The 12,901-nt window shown below is 48.1% G+C and overlaps 1 protein-coding gene across 6 annotated transcripts in view; it reads left to right on the forward strand.

The window, feature by feature from the left end:
* Positions 1-3,348: 3,348 nt before the first annotated feature.
* Positions 3,349-12,901, forward strand: part of Kat6b (lysine acetyltransferase 6B) — a 167,700-nt gene continuing 158,147 nt past the window's right edge. For 2 of the 6 annotated variants that reach the window (XM_052189869.1, XM_052189870.1), the window contains exon 1: positions 4,227-4,592. The gene's annotated coding sequence lies outside the window, so the exon portion shown is untranslated. Of the gene's footprint in view, positions 3,479-4,220; positions 4,593-12,901 lie in introns of those variants that run through there. The other 4 variants (XM_052189866.1, XM_052189867.1, XM_052189865.1 and 1 more) reach the window with 4 other exon arrangements.

Raw genomic sequence — 12,901 nt, forward strand, 5'->3', positions numbered from 1 at the left:
AGAATTCATTGTGGGCTAGGTCCTGGATAAGCAGGTTCAGGGTCTTTCTGTTTGCTGCTTCCTTACCCACACTCCCGCAAATCAGAGTGTGCGTGTACGTGGTACTTCTTACCTAGCAGTCTGACCTGTCTCAGAGCAAGTAAACAAGCCCCAGAGAGCAGAGCCCCTGTGGTCCCCAGGCTCCTTCCCCACCTACTCTGTACGTTTTTTTTTTCTTTTTTGGTTAAAAGCTCAAGGACACGTGGGTCACACCGTGGAATCATTCCAGTCCTAATTCTGGCTAAGAAAGTCATGGAATTATTTCTGTTGAGGGGGAAGAATTCAGCCTAGGCTAGCAGTTCTCAAATTCAAAAACGGAGAATTTCAATACAAGTCTTGAGCTAACAGTGTAGATCTGGGAATCCATTCCAGAGCTACTGAATCAGAACGTGGGTTGGGCCAAGGATGCTATCTGGGAAGCATCCCAGATCACTCGATTCTGGTGATCTGTGGCCTGCACTAAACAGCACAGATAGCTGTTAATAGTTCTGGCCGAGGTGGCTGTTTTCCAGTGGTCGGGACAGGTGAGATAAGATGCTAGTTTATAGTGGTGCAGACTGTGTGCTATGCTTGGATTTCAATTCTAGCTATTCCTAGGTTAACTTAATTGAGCTATTTCACTCAGCAGAAACTTGAGATACCACAGATAAGAAAGAGGTTTAAGAGTGAGCAGTGAGTATCTCTGGCTGCGTCTATGTTATCCTCTCAGTCCTACTTATCTGAAGAGGCAGATTTATCAAAGGACAAGTAACCCTCAAGGGGAATAGCAGTGGGGAAACTGTTCCCTTTCCTTGCCACACCCGTTGGATAATTTTGTTAGGAAAAGAAATTACATTATATTTCTGTTTTCTGAGTTTGCTAGCTCCTAGAGCTACGGCAGCAAAGATTTAGGCAAATATCAACCTTTTTTTTTTTTTTTTTTTTTTGCTGTCTCTCTTGCTCTCAGGATGGCTGGGGCTTGAACCATGAACATTAAACAGGTTCTTTAAAGAGTCTGTTTACTGTGATGCTCTGGAAATCCTTGTGCATCGTGAGCCCAAGGGCCTGGGTTTCGTCCTCAGCACTGTGACAGCTCTAAGTGTTAGGGCTTCCTTTTGGGTGGCAGCGGGAATGAGTGAAGGCTGGCAAATGTAGACTTGGGTTCTTAGAGGTTTTAGTTGCATCTTTAACATACTTGGTTCGAATATAGAGCTCTAGAGTTTTAAACCTTGTTTTTAAGACATGGTTTATTTTATTGCTCCAGATAAAATGCAGTCAGAGGGTTGAGCATTGTGGTTTCCTATCTGTAATTCTATCAGTTGGGATACTGGGTAGGGACTGCCAAGCTGAAGGCCAACTGGTCTACAGAGCAAGACCTTGTCTTGTCTCAAGAAAATAAATGTCATCCCAAGGGACCAAGATGTAACTTAAAAAAAAAAGTGCATCTGGGCAGACTATCAGAAATGCAACAAAGCAAAACAGAAGGACTAATGAGTCAGCCAGTATTCTTAAATATACTTTGTAACTTCTTGGAGAATAAAATTCCTAGCACATGTATTATGGGGGGAAAAAACCACACCTCATAAATGCCCTCTCTTTGATACAATCTAAATGAACAGGACTGAGTTATAGACTAATGGCTTGTAAAAACCTCCTTGAGCAAGTTATTGAAGGTCCTAAATGAAACGGACAGGAAGAGACTTAGAAAACCCAACCAACCCGGGGTTTGCTTCATCAGTAATGTAACTCAAAAGTTGCCAAGCCAATTGAGTTTTGTTTCCTTGGGTTGAGCCTGAGAGTGCCCAGATTTAATCTAAAGAGGTTTATGTTTTAAAAACTAACAACCAAGTAATAAAACACCTATAAAAGAGGTTTATAATGGAACTGGTGACAGTTCTGAGTGTAGTGTTACAAATCTTCTGCTCCCCCCTCCTTTAAAAGAAAATCACCTCTGCCCTTCCTCTTGTCTTCTTCCTCACCTTGCCCCAAGCTCAATAGCGGAGAGGCCTTTGTGTATTTCTGTGGGCTGTGTGACTGGGATGCTGCTGCCCTGTGTTTTAGATAAGAACCGAGATTGTTGGCTCTGACAAAGTACCTACATAGTTGAACAGTAGTTTCTAATGGGGAGTTGAACACTGCTGCAGTAGTGTCAGTGGCATGAAAACGTGAGTCATTCAGAGCGGGGAGACTGGAATTCCTACTTCTTGACATCCTGCATCACCTCATCAGGGGCCCCAAGAACATCCTGATTCAAGGACACAACTTCAGGCAACAGGTGGTTTTTCCACCCCAGCCACCACCAGGGGAAACTTGGCTTTCCCAGGGACATGGGTTTGTTTCCCTTCTTCCCTGTGGTCTGGGAAGAGAAACTGTTCAAACTCTGTAAGGAGCCTTCTCTCAAGTCTACCTTTCTCATACTCTCAGGTATCTCTTACCAGCATCCCACCCAACTCTGGGAAGAGCAGGGATGTTTTCTCCAGAGTCCGGAGGGCGCTGCAAGGCATGTGGGCAGCTTTAGAGTAGCCTTGGCTGGGCGGCCAGAGGATCCCCCAGCCTCCCTCGTATGGGCCTCAGGAACTCCGGGGGCCCGGGGGAAGCCTGGAAAACCGAACTTCACCATCAGCTTTCCTTACAGCACTGTTTGGAGATGAGGGAAGGGCCCCCCAGCGGTCGCCCCCCGCCCAACCCTCTGCCCCTCTGCCATCCAGCTGCACCGTCCAGGAAGCACCCAGAACACAGCTCCGAGCTCGCCAGCCTCCCGCAGGCCGGGAGAGGGCATCCTGAGGGGCAGCTTCCCTCTCCAGCCTGCGTCTGACATCCCCACTCCCACCCGAGGATGCCTGTCCGCAGTCGCTGAATGTCACTGCTCCCTCTTCCTCCTGATCAGGGTAGAGTCAGCTCCTGAGGCATTTCCCCCACCCCAAAACTGCCGCGGTCGCCTGAGGGTACAAGGCCCGGGAGAAGGACGAAGTTTGGGGCCCACGGCGGCGGGAGGGGGGGCGCGTTTAAGAAGACCGCACCTCAGTCCCAGACCTGGCGGACACACTCCCCGCCCCAAAACAGCACTGGCGTCCCCATCCTCTCGGACACCGGCATCCCCGCCCTCCCTCGAGGGCGGTGAGCGGAGCCCCCCGGGGCGGAGGCAGGTACCCCCGGGGCGGAGACTGGAGCGGGCGGGGTCCGGGCTGCGCCCCCGGCCGGGCCAGGCGGGCTAGCGGGCGGCGCGGGGGGAGCGGGGCTGGGCGGCGCTGCCTCGGGCTCTGTGCGCTGCAGCCCGGAGCCGAGGAGGAGGAGGCGGAGGAGGAGAAGGAGGCGGCGGCGGTGGGTCCCGGGCGGGGGGAGCGCGGCGCTGCGGACCCGGGCGGCTGGCAAAGGACGAGGCGGAGGCTGAGGAAGGCAGCGGGGAGACCCGGTCTGCAGCAACAAAGGGCAGTAAGCGATTGGCCGGGCTGCAGGCGAGGTTAGCCGGGGACCGGGGTGGCCGGAGGCAGCGGCGAATGGTGCACGTGCTTGCAGACACGGGCGAGTGCGGAGCCGGGGGTGCACGCCCGGCGGGTAGGGGGCTTGCTCCCCCTCCGTATGGGATGGCGAAGAGGCTGCAGTGAGATCGTTCCGCCTGCACCCGGCCTGAGGCTGGCAGGGTAGGGGGTATGTGAAGGGGGTAGGATGCGAGCCAGGGGGCGGGCGAGTAGTCGCCCGGGACGGGACAGGGGAGAGGGTGGAGGAGGGGGCTGGATGGAACGCTCCGGGCGGCGCGCCCGTCCGCGCGTTCCTCGGCGGGAGCAGGCGACTGAGAACCTCGAATTTTAACTTCGCGTGCCCGCCCGCGCGCGCCCGCCTGCGCCCACCCCTAAATCCTGCGGCCGCCGCCAGCGATCAGCTCTCACACAAACTTTAGCTGCGGGCTAGGGGCTTTGGGGTTGAGTGGGGGAGGGGAGAGGAAAAAAGGCTTCTGATTGGCGTTGTGTACAGCCAATAAGGCCAAGCGCCTCTGCTGCGCCTAGATCCAATCCATTTCTAGAGGTAGAGGGGGCGGGTAGGTGGAAGTAGAGGTGGCGCGGTGTCTGTGAGAGAGAAAAAGGGCTGGACCAATAGGTGCCCGGAAAAGGCGGGCCCCGCGGTCTGTTGATTGGTACTGGCAGTCGGCCCTCCCTCGGGGTGGTGCCGGAGGTGGGGGGGAATGATGGGTCGAGAGGTGTGTCTATGTGGAGGCGAGATGACCGGCAGGAACTTGCCCCAATGGAGGGCAGAGTGTTTAGTGAGCGGGTGACGGACAGACCCGTCGGCCAACGGTTGGCCTTAAGTGTTCGTGGTCTCGTCCAATGGAACGGCGCCGGGGCGGGGCCGCGGCTCGGGTTTAATGAGACTCCATTGGGCTGTAATCAGTGTCATGTCGGATTCATGTCAACGACAACAACAGGGGGACACAAAATGGCGGCGGCTTAGCTCCTACCCCTGGCGGCGGCGGCAGCGGTGGCGGGCGCTACGGCACCTCCTCCAGGCGGCAGCCGTGGCTTCTTTCTCAGGCAGCTTCAGCGCCCCCGGCAGGCGCGGTGGTGGTGGCGCGCGGCCAGGTCTGTCACCCACCCCGCGCGTTCCCAGGGGGAGGAGACTAGACGGGCGGGGGACCCACGGGGGGTTGCCGGGGACCCTCGACGCCCCTCCCACAGGCCTCTGCGCGAGGGTCACCGCGGGGCCGCTCGGGGTCAGGCTGCCCCTGAGCGTGACGGTAGGGGGCGGGGGAGAGGAGGGAGGAGGAACAAGCTCCGCCCCTGGCCGAGCCTACGGGGCAAGGGGCGGGGCTTAAGAGTGGGAGGGCGGGGCAAAGCCAGACTGGGCGGGGCAGAGGGATCCCAAGGCTTGGGCTGGGAGGGGATTTGTGTGCATGAGTGAACTGGTAGGATGGATGGAGGGGTCCGGACGAGGGCGTGGGCAAGATAAAAGAAGGGAAGATGAGCTGGGAAACGGGAGAGGTAGAAACAGGTGTAGAAGGGGGTATAGGGAGGAGCGGGATTTGGTGGAAGTGGAAAGGGTACCTAGGGTTGTGTGAGGGTTGGTGAAGTGCTGCAGACTGGCGAGAGTGCAGTTAACTGGGGACACACTAAGGATGAATTTGGGTGTGGTGGATGAGTTGAGAAAGCATTGCTGAGTGGGTATTGGTTCATCTTGGGGATGGGTTCATGAGGCGGGTACAATTTCTTTGATGGAAGAATTAGGTTGAATCCTCATGTTGGCATAGGATAATGGTTTGCTGGCCCCATGGTAAATGAAACATTAAGAAAACACAAGGAAGGATGGGTTAGTTAAGTTTGGGAGACTTTCTAAGGTAGCAGAAAAGACTTTAATGGACAGGGAATGGGAGAGAGGCTGCTTGTAATTTGCAAAAGTATATTAGAACATCTCATCGGGGACAGGTGATTCAGAGTTAGGGGAAGGCTGTAGCTGTGAAGGAGGGCAGCCCTGGGCAATAGGTCTGGTGCTATAATTTGATGGACTGTGCCTTCAGTCTTTATTGAGCCAAGAAAGTTGTTTTGGAGGCTTTAATTTTGATAGGCTGGGGTTGTTTGGAGTAAACTCGAGCCAAATCTTGAAGGTGTGGCAGGAACAGGGAGAACAGAGTGTCCCTAGGAAGAGACAAGGAGGCTTGCTACCTTGGGCAAGGACATTTGGTATTTCTTGAATTTGGTAGGATTTTAGTTTGTGCACAGTTCAGGGAGTGATGGGATCTGGCAGAGTAAAGGCAGAAGAAGGGCAAATTAGTGACCTTCTGTGCACCATGGAGGACTTTGAATACTTGTAGTTGGGAGAGAATGTTGATGTGAGTGAGAGTAGTGGATGTGATGAAGGGGCAGTAATAAAGAATTACAGTTGTCAGAAATATCTAGAGACCCAGTGAGCCAAGTACACTTGGGGTGGAGATACCAGGAAATCCGAGGTAAAGAGAGTATGTGCAGAATTGTATGGGCAAAAGGTGGGACTTAGTTGTATTAGTTCCTTGTATTCCAATAGTGTGTGCAACACACACATATACATACAGATATACGCATATGCATTTTGTGCACATGATGCATACAGGTGTGCACACATTCAGAGGCCAGGGCAGGAAGTAGAATGTCTTCCTCTATCCCTCACTGCCTTATGGCCTCGACGTAAAGTCTCCTACGAAGTGCAAGCTGGCCATTTTTGCTAGGCTGGCCATTGAGCTCCTGGAGACTGACTGTCTTTACCCACCATTGCTGGGATTACAGGCAATCTAAACCATGCTCAGCTTTTTACATGAGTGCTGGGGATTCGAATTCAGGTCCTCATGCTTTCCCCGCTGTGCACGATGAGCTATCTCCCCAGCCCCAATGAAGTGCGTATTTTTAGAAAGTATATACTATCATATCCTTAATTTTCTGATGTAACTCTAAACTAAAACATGTGATTGCTTGCTTATTAGAAATTAATTATGCCTGTAGTAAAGTGAATGTGAGCTGTTTTTGTTTTTAAGAAGTAATGGGTAAGGAACCCATGTAAACTTTGTTCATCTTTGGCTTTTCAGGTCAGCCTAGGTAGTAGGTAAGGCCCTGTGTTTAAATAAGCAAATCAATAAATGAGGAAGGAAAGTTTTAACTTAACGGAAGAATTTAGGTGACAAGGTCAGCTGAACTTTTTTACCTTTGGACTGCACCTGCGCCTCTGGGTTGACGGTCAATGATTTGTGTTTTGTCTTAAGGACTAATGAACTACTTGTGGAAACAGGTGGAAGCTATCAGAGGTAAGACGCGAATGGAAAGTAAACAGGATGGGTAGAGCGAATTTGACATGTTAATTAGTTTATAGACAGGGCTTCTCTGTGTAGCCTTACTATCCTGAACAGTCTGACCAACTCAGAGATTGATTGCCTCTGCCTCCTAAATACTGGGATTAAAGGTGTGTGCTACCACCACTGGGCTCTAACAAATGATTTAATATGCTTTATAACCTTGCTTGCATATGCTCATGTGTATGTGCTCATGTGCGTGCTTGAACGCCCACACATGTGCACTGGTGCGACTTTGGAGTTTTGATTTCTTTACCACGTGGGTTCCAGGGTATCAAACTCAGGTTTGCCAGTATGTGCCTTTACCTACGTGAGCCCTGCCACTGCGCCTTTCTTAGACATTTCATTTCCCTGTTAGAAAAGTTTTAACCAAGTGCCTAGCTTGTAGTTTCTAAGCGAGTTTTGTGAGTAATAGGCCTTTGATTTCCACATTCATAGGAATAGCTGCATTTGTATCTAGAGAAGGCAGTTGTTTTGGGAACATAGGAACGTGGGTTGTAGTGATGTCGTTGCTTATAGAATAGTAAACTTTCGCTAGGAGATTGCGGGCAGAGGAATGTAATTTTCATGTTCTCTATTCCATTGTTGCTGGAATTTAGTATTTTAGTTGTTGGTTGCTTGAAGCATCTCAACATACGTCTCAGGGTGCACATGTGCACATGTTTCTTGAAAGTAGACTCCCAGGAGTTGTGTTGTTGGTTTATAGGGAGGGCAGCCTCATGCCTTACTCTGTAGCTGTTGTCTCAGCATAGTCAACTTTTGTGACTTTGGGTGAAGAGCTTGTTGTGTGGTGGCCCTTGCTAGAGCATGGATTTGTCTTCCAAGGAAGGTTAACCTGTTTCCCAAGAACTCTCCATCCTGTTGCTTCTCTTTCCTACTCTCAGACTCCTTAACTTAAAATTTTAGCTCGTCTAAATTTTGAGACGTAAGCAGGTTGAAGCTCTTCATGTGTTAGTTGCTTGGCTTTCGACTTTCCTCATTTGTAAGGTTCCCTCTCTCCCATCTTTTAATTTGGAACTGAGTCTTGTATTACTACTTAGAAGTTCTTTTTTAAAAAATGTTGTTAACTATTTGTTTACATTTATTCACTGTGTGTGCCTTTGCGTGTGCGTGTATGTGTGTGTATGCATGTGTGTGGGCTCATGCACCACAACTTGGTGAAGGTCAGAGGACAACTTTTGAGAGTCATTTCTCTTCTTCTACAATATAGGTTCCTTACTCTTTTTTTAAAATTAAGATTTATTTATTTATTATATGTAAGTACACTGTAGCTGTCTTCAGACACCCCAGAAGAGGGCATCAGATCTCATTAAGGATGGTTGTGAGCCACCATGTGGTTTCTGGGATTTGAACTCAGGACCTTCAGAAGAGCAGTCAGTGCTCTTAACCACTGAGCCATCTCTCCAGTCCTACCTGGAAGCTCTTTATTTACTGTGAATACAAGTCCTTTGGTCTGTATGTGTGTGTTATAAATACATTTTCTACCCTCTGGCTTTCCTTTTCATTATCTTTATGATGTCTTTCAATGAACCAAAGTTCTTAATTTTAATGGAGTCAGATTTATTGGTCTTTTCTTTATGGGTAGTGCCTTTTGTGTCTTATTTTTAAAGACTGTTTCCCCACCCTGCGGTCAAAAAGTTGGATCTTGTATGGAGTATTATCTCCTGAAAGCTTTCCTGACTTTGCGAGTTGTGACTCTGAGTGCCCCGCACCCTGCCTGACCCTAGCCTTGCCCCTGCAAAACTCTGCTTGCCTTTCTTCACATTTTTCTGTTCTCTGTTTTGAAGTTTTACCCGGCTACAGCTACAGCTAAGGGCCAGGTGCCGCCTTCCCTAGTCTCTTAGGAGAAGTGGTCATATAGACAGAAGCCCGGCCAGATTAGATTTTACAGGCCTCCAGCTGAGTGTATTACCCTTGCCCTTTTACGAGCTAGCATTTTATTGTGCGCCTGCCCCGGTCTGCCACCATCCTTGCTTCCTTCATATCTCTTATCTCAGTGATTCCCCTTAATAGTTCTATAAAACAGGCATTCTCATTTTTACACATGAGAACTTGAGACTTAAATTGATTTACTAACTAATATGCCCAGTGTCCCACAGTTTAGGTAGAAACTAGACCTCAAACTTTCTAATACACTCCTTTTTTAAAAAAAAAACAAAAAACTTTTTTGTTTTATTCTTTTCTTTTTTGTTTTGTTTTTGAGACAGTGTTTCTCTGTATAACCCTGGCTGTCTTGGAACTCACTCTGTAGACCAAGCTGGTTTTGAGTTCACAGATCCACCTGCCTCTGCTCCCAGGTGCCAGGACTAAAGGCTTGTGCCACCACCATGCCCAACTTCTTGAATGAGATTTCTGAAGCCTATTTTAAAAACTTTATAACTAAAGAGACTTCCTTCCTTACCTTTTTATGTGTTTAATTTTGTTTTTGGTGGTGGTGAGTGTCCCAGAGCCTCTCACATGCCAGGTAAATATTCGATTACCGAGTTATGTCCTCATTCCTGACCAACTTACAGGAGTGCACCATCATGCCTGACCCCAAACTTCTTTACTCTTAATGTAACCTGTCCTAGCTGAGGTGCTGTATATTGTGAACCTGGGTAAAGTGCACCATGACATGTCTTCATTTTCAAAAGTAGACTTAATAGGTCTCTCTCTCTCTCTCTCTCTCTCCCTCTCCCTCTCCCTCCCTCTCCCTCCCTCCCTCCCTCCCTCCCTCCTTCCCTCCCTCCCTCCCTCCCTCCATCTCTTTTTGAGAATATGGTCTAACTGTGTACCCTTGACTGGCCTGGAATTCATAGAGATCTACCTGTGTCTGCTTCCTAAGTGCAGGGTCAGAGGGTGTACATGTATTACCCATGGCCAGCTCATTTTAGAAACTTAAACTTAGTGTGTGTGTGTGTGTGTGTGTGTGTGTGTGAGAGAGAGAGAGAGAGAGAGAGAGAGAGAGAGAGAGAGAGAGAGAATATGAGAATATTCTACCATGTTGGTTCTGAGGATCAAATTGAGGTGACCAGCACCCTCACCCCCTAAGCTGTTTTGCAGGCCCACTTTTCTTAAGTTTTAAAGGGGACCCTTTTGTCGAGGTATCCAGGGTGTCTGTGCTGAAGGAAGTGACACAGTGTCCTGAAGTAACCTAACCTGCCATTTCAGAGTAACTTGGGTTTTGTGTGTTTGTTTGTTTGTTCTGTTTTGTTTTTGAGACAGGGTTTCACTGTGTAGCCCTGGCTGTCCTGAAAATCACTCTGTAGACCAGACTGGCCTTGAATTTACAGAGATCCTCCTGCCTCTGCCTCCCAAGTGCAACATCACTGCCTGGCTGATAAGAATAACCTCTTTCTCATGGAGTGTGTTTGCATGTGTGTGGGTGCGCATGTGTTTATCATTGGGGGGCCTGGTGGTGACATTGTGGTGGTCTCCCGCAGCACTCTCTACCTTATATACTGTGTTCAGTCTCTCAACTGAACACAGAGCGCACTGATAAGGCTATTGGCCATTATTCCCACCTGTCTTTTGGGTGGACTCTGGGGCATGGGACAAGTGTTTTACCTGATCTCCTCAGCCTCCTCAGCCTTCAGAATCATCTTTAAGATTCAAATTACTTCATTTTTTAGAGTCAAGGCTCTCATGTATCTTGGCCTTGAACTAAGGCTTGCGCCTTCCACCTCCCGAATGCTGGGATTACAGGCTTGCAAAACACCCAGCAAATTATTTCTTAGTACATTGTTCCCTGCCATTAAAAACCAAATAAAGCTGACTTGCAATTAAAGAGAAACTTAGGTTTGAATAGAAAAATGTTAATGCTAGAAACACTCTAAATGTAGTTGATTATTTTTTTAAGTGGAAATGCTTAGTTATTGTAATTACTACTTGGTGCTGGCTTCAGAGACCCCCCATTTGAGTCAACTTCTCCTCTTGCCTCAAACCCTCCCTTTACAAGGGATCAGATTCCCTGTGATGTTCCTGACAGTGCGATTGAATTTTAGAGACTGCAACTATTGAGCACTTAGATGCAGGAATGACTGTGCAAACCTAATTCATGGCTTCAACCAGGAGGCTTGGGACCTGTCCCTACTAATTTATGATGATGATGTTGAAACTAATCTTTGCTAGGGATTATGGAAGCTGTAATAGTTTATTGATGGTTCACTTATTGTTTGTTGAAGCAGATTTACACAATTATGGTTTAATGACATAACAAGGGTATTGTCAACTAGGAGAGCATGACATGAAAACTTAAACTTACAATTCATATAATATGTATTAGTTGAAATGATCATTTTCATGGTGATTTAACGTCTTAGAAATCCTTAGAAAACATTATTAGCTTATGAATTGAAAACTCTATGTTAATGAGTAGTGGCAAAGAACTTAGTATTCCTCTAAAAAGATTGGGAATTAGAAATTCAGTCCAGCTAGCGTGCATTGACTGCATTAGCCTCGTAAATTTAATGTAAACTAGATTGATGTTTGGAGGGTGAAATCCTGCTTGCTCTGGTTCCTTTGCCGCTCCTCCATCATAGTGGCTAGATGTTGCCAAAATGATCCAAACCTTTAACACGTGTTTGTGTGCTCCAGCACTGTATATGTGCCCTCTGTTTTTGGTGTCCTGTGTTCTTGCCTTATCAATTTGATATGTCTCATTTAGATGCCACTGCCATACTTAGTCACAGCTAACTTTTTCTCTTCTCCTCTTCTCTCTTTGTCTTTCTCGCACTCTCATCTTCCCCTCACCCTTTGATTTGTGTTGTCTTTGCTGTGTAACTCAACTGGACTCAACCTGAGATCCTCCTGTCTCTGTCTCTCAGTTCCTTATGCTTTGAAGTTGAGATGCTCCTCTTGACTTAGCCCCCCAAATACTGGGATTATAGGTGTCAGCCACCACACCATGAGTTCAAGAACAGCCTATATAGTAGGCTATATAGTGAGTTCCTCTACACCCTAGGCTATAGTGTCAGACACTCTCAAAAAAACCCAAACCAGATAAATCCCAAACAGGCATTGTATCCCTCCTCTGATCTAGTTGCAGCCTCAGAAAGTGGAGCACATGGAAATGAATCAAATGGGTGCGTTCTGGTCCTGTGGTAGTTTGAATGAGAATGCCCCCCCCCCCCCCGGGCTCACGTGTTTGACTGTATGGTACCCATTGGTGGAACCAGATGGGAAGGATTAGGTATAGTCTTCTTGGAGGAGATGTGTCCCTGCAGGCAGTCTTAAGGTTTCAGAAACCCACCTCATTACCAGGCATTTCTCTCTGCCCCCCTGCCACCCCCAAGTAAAATACTGGCTTTTTGTCATCATTGTCTTTGTTGTTTCTATTTTCTTTCTTTCTTTTTTTTTGGGGGGGGGATGGTTGTGGGAGTACATTTTGAGACAGGGTTTCTCTGTGTAGCATTGGTTGTCCTGGTACTCACTCTGTAGACTCATACTCAGAAATCTGTCTGCCTCTGGAGTGGGAGTGTTGAGATTAAAGGCATGCTCTTCTACCACCCAGCTAGCGCTCTCTTTCTCTCTCTCTCTCCCTCTCCCTCTCCCTCTCCCTCTCCCTCTCCCTCTCCCTCTCCCTCTCCCTCTCCCTCCCCCTCCCCTTCCCTCCCTCCCTCCCTCCCTCCCTTTCTTCCACTCATTCATTCATTCATTCAAAGATAGGTTCTCATTGTGTATTTCTGGCTGTCCTAGAACTCTATTTGTCAGGCTGGCCTCAGACTTACAGAGATCTGTCTGCTTCTGTCTCCCACATGCTGTGATTAAAGGTGTATTACCACAACACCCAACATAGATGCCTTCTTTTATAAGTTGCCTAGGTCATGGTGTTTTAGTCACAGCAATTAAAATGTAATTAAGACCATTCCTAAGAATTGTATAATTGGTCAGTGCCAAATGAGCATAATGTGAAATGGGCATGAATTCAGAATGGTTAGAGAGCTGTAAGAAGGCTAGAGGTGTCCCGCTAAACAGGTGTGCAGCCGTTGTTAGAGGGGTGGGTGTTGGCTGCGCTGATCTGTGAAAATCCCACTTGGCAGCCATTTAAGTTCTGCATTGTTTTCTATTTACTTATTTTTCTTTCAAAACAGGCTCTTG

Source organism: Apodemus sylvaticus, chromosome 8 (genome assembly GCF_947179515.1).
Source record: "Apodemus sylvaticus chromosome 8, mApoSyl1.1, whole genome shotgun sequence".
NCBI lineage: Eukaryota > Metazoa > Chordata > Mammalia > Rodentia > Muridae > Apodemus > Apodemus sylvaticus.